The sequence below is a fragment of the Myotis davidii genome, unplaced genomic scaffold, assembly GCF_000327345.1.
Source record: "Myotis davidii unplaced genomic scaffold, ASM32734v1 scaffold78, whole genome shotgun sequence".
In the NCBI taxonomy this organism is placed as follows: domain Eukaryota; kingdom Metazoa; phylum Chordata; class Mammalia; order Chiroptera; family Vespertilionidae; genus Myotis; species Myotis davidii.
Window position 1 is genome coordinate 1072403 of NW_006290305.1, and position 3936 is coordinate 1076338.

A 3936-nucleotide genomic window follows, 5' to 3' on the forward strand; every position below is an offset into this window, starting at 1 on the left:
ATGAGAAAAAATGAAATCTTGCCATTTGTGACAACATGGATGGACCTAGAATATGTTACGCTAAGTGAACTAAGTCAGACAGAGAAAAACAAATATCATGTACTTTCACTTATATGTGGGATCTAAAAAATCAAAATACATGTCAAACAAAAACAGAAACAAAGCCATAGATATAGAAAACAAACTGACAGTTGCCAGATAGAGGGTTATTAAGGGTTGAGTGAAGTACAAATTGGCAGTTTCAAAATAGTCACAGGGATGTAAATTACAGCACAGGGAATATAGTCAATAATATTTTAACAACTATATATGGTGACAGGTGGGTGGGTGCTAGACTTACTGGGTCTTAATAAATTGTATCTAACTGTTACCAGACTGGGGCTGGCCTGGAACAGGTCTGCATCAGGTGGCCTGTACTGTGTAGGTCCTTGACTTCGTGTAAGAAAGATTTCACAATACGAGTCCAGATGGGTTTGAGAGTGTGTTCATTAATGCTGGGGACAGTGAGACAAAGGAAAAAAACAGGGTAGAAGAAACAGCAGCGGGAGCCTAGGTGGGGCTCTGCTTTGTCTCTAGAAATGTTACAGGGAAGAAGTGAGCCAGGGCAGGGCTGCTTAGCTCCTGGGAAGTGAAGGTCACAGTGATGGAGGCGAGTCGAGGTGGGGCTGCTTTAGCTCACTGGCAAGCACAGAAAAAGGGGGGCCTTGGAGACAGGATGAGGGGGTGAGCCCAGGTGGAGGAGGTGCTGCTGCCCACTGCTCCCTCCCCTGGATGCAAGTCCTGTGGGGACGCTTAGAAATAAAAAGTTCATGCACAGGAAGGGGCATGGGCATGCTCTAGGTTGAGCCTGGATTGAGTCTTTGTCCTGGGGATTTTTTCCTGTAGGGGAGAATCTTAAGGGGAGAGTTTCAGTAGAATATTCATCAGCTTCCGGATGCATTTTTAATGTGCTGATGCATCAAGATGAGTGGATAGGGGAGTTTTGGATTATTCTTTGGTCTATTTTACTGTTATCTTAGGTCTGCCTGGCATTAATGAGGTTTTTGTTACTTGTTCCCCAACCTCATCTGTCCTAGGGTTTCGCTGGCACAGATGGCATTAGTTGGGTCTTTGTTCTCTATTTCCCAGGCCAGGGTGATGTCAGCTGTGTACTCCCTGGTTAGGGAGGAGGGTATAAACCATTTGCTCTCAGTGTCCTTGGTTAGGGAAGATAAGGTGCTGTGATCCACAGCTGGCTGTAAGTTGCCCAAACTGTGTGGCCTTGTTTAATTTTCTTGTCTCAGTTTCCCCATTTCACCTGCCCTAGCTTCTTACTATCCTGCCACATAACCACAGTGATGTACACCTGAAACGAATATATTGAATGTCAACTCTAATTCAAAATTTAAAATAAGTAAATAAATAAAAGAAACAGAAGAGTGCTCTCACCCCGAAACTTCCCCTTTCTAGTTGATCACTTCCCCCACCCTCAACCTCTGCAGCCACCAAAACTGACCTGTGTCACATAGCTTTGTCTTTTCCAGAATTTCGTATGAATAAACTCATACAATGTAGCCTTTTGATTTTGGTATTTTTCACTGAACATGTGTTTGTGGCTCATTCATAGTGTTGGGTGTATTAATATTTGGTTTCTCTTTATTGCTGAGTAATATTCTACTGCATGGATGTGCCAATGTTTCTTTAACCAGTCACCAGTTAATGGGCAATTGGGTTTTCTTCCAATGGGCCTACTATAAATAAAGCTGGAAATTTTCCTGCCCTTCTTTTATCATATGACATAATCCCTGTCCCAGATGCTCCCCCAGCAGATGTCGGCTTATGTCTCATGGTTGGAGCTCAGGCCTGTCTCAATGTCATTCCTGATGGCAAAGGGAGCTGGGAGAGGGGTATCCTTGCATATGTCAAGGAAAAGTGAAGAAAGCAAGCTTCTATGTGAAAGTGAAGAACATTACCATGTGTTTAGGATGCAAACAAATTCTGTGTCAAAAAGATGTGACCGGGGGTGCCATTTTGAAGCCATCTGCTTTTGCTTATTTACCATATCTGTTTGGCTCCAGGTGTATAAAGTTTGTAAACTTTATTAAAAGCTGTGTGCATTGTGGAATTACAAAGGTCACAGAACAGCCAAAACAATCTTGGAAAAGAACAAAGTTGGAGGACTGTAAAGCCACAGTAATCAAGACTGTGTGATATTGGCATAGAAGAAGATACATAGATTAATGGACTAGAATTGAAAGTTCAGAAATAACTTATGGTCAATTGATTTTGACAAGTGTGCCAAGACTACTCAATACAGAAAGGATAGTCTTTCCAAATAATTGTGCTGGGCAACTGAATAGAATGAATTTGGATCCCTACCTCACACCACACAACAAAACTAAACTCTAAATGGATCAAAGACCTTAATGTAAGAGCTAAAACTACAAAACTCTTAAAAGGAAACATAGGAGAAAATCTGCATGATCATGGATTAGTCGATGATTCCTTAGATATGACACCAAAAGCACAAGCAATCAAAGAAAAAAATAGATAAATTAGACTCCATAAAAGTAAAATATTACATGTATCAAAGGACACTATCAAAAAAGTAAAAGGCATTTCACAGAGAGGAGAAAATATTTTATTATTTTATAATATATTTTTATTGATTTCAGAGAGAAAGGAAGAGGGGGAAAGAAACATCAGTGATGAGAAAGTATCATTAATCAGCTGCCTCCTGCATGCCCCCTACCATCTTTTACTGGAGATTGAGCCTGCAACCCAGGCATGTGCCCTTGGCCAGAATTGAACCAGGGACACTTCAGTCTGCAGGCTGATGCTTTATCCACTGAGCGAAACCAGCTAGGGCTGGAGAAAATATTTTAAAATTATACATATGATAAGAGTTTAGTCCTCAGAATACATAAAGAACTCTTGCAACTCAACAATAAAAAATAAATAATCCAATTTAAAAATGGACAAAGGGTCTGAATAGACATTTCCTAAAGAAGTTATACAAATGGCTAAAAAGCACATGAATAGATAGTTAGCATTAGTCAGTAAGGAAATGCAAATCAAAACCACAAGGAGACATGACTTCATACCTATAAGAAAAAAAGGGGAAATAACAAATGTTAGCAAAGATATGGAGAAATTAAAACCTGGTACATTATTGAAGGAAAGGTGAATGATGCAAACACTATGGAAAATAGTTTGGTAGTTTCTCAAAAAGTTAAACATAGACATATCACTTGACCCAGCAATTCCATTCCTGGGTATATACCCAAGAGAATTGAAAATATATGTCCACACAAAGACTTTATAGTAGCATCACCTATAATAGCCATAAAGTTGAAAACAATTCAAATATCCATCAGATGCTGAATGGATAAATAAGTGTGGCATATCAACACAATGGAATATTATTCAACCATAAAAAAATGAAGTACAAGTTCATGCTACAATATGGATGAACCTTGACAACATTATGTTCAGTGAAAAGAGGCAGAAACCAAAGGCCAAGTATTGTTTGATTCCATTTATCTGAAATGTCCAAAATAGGCAACTTCTCAGAGACAAAAGTAGAATAGAGGTGACCAAGGGATGAAGGAGAGGGGAAACTGGGACTAATTGCTAATAGATAAGGGTTTTCTTTACAGAGTGATGAAAATGTTTGGAATTAGACTGTCGTTATGGTTGCACAATGTGAATATACTAAGTGATATATAAGAACCACTGAAGTGTCCGTTGATGAACAGTGACTCTTATGTTATATGAATTACATCTTAATTTAAAATAATAGTAAAAGACCATTCACCTGCAGAGGCTCCATTAGAAAGGAAAGCAGGATGGCTGTTCCGCCTCAGAGTGTAGCATCTCCTTTGGCAGAGGAGCCTGTGGTGGCACAGGGCCTGTAAGGAAAACAGACAGAGGCAGGTCTTAGCCTGGACAAGCAGG

The 3936-nt window shown here is 39.7% G+C and overlaps 1 long non-coding RNA gene across 1 annotated transcript in view; it reads right to left on the bottom strand.

Annotated features, from left to right (window-relative positions):
- Positions 1 to 2808: 2808 nt before the first annotated feature.
- LOC107183007 overlaps positions 2809 to 3936 on the bottom strand; it is a 7582-nt gene continuing 6454 nt past the window's right edge. The window contains exons 3-4 of the long non-coding RNA XR_001513787.1: positions 3797 to 3890; positions 2809 to 2847 (exon numbers count right to left, since the gene is read on the bottom strand). This is a non-coding gene — a long non-coding RNA (uncharacterized LOC107183007). The remainder of the gene's footprint in view (positions 2848 to 3796; positions 3891 to 3936) is intronic.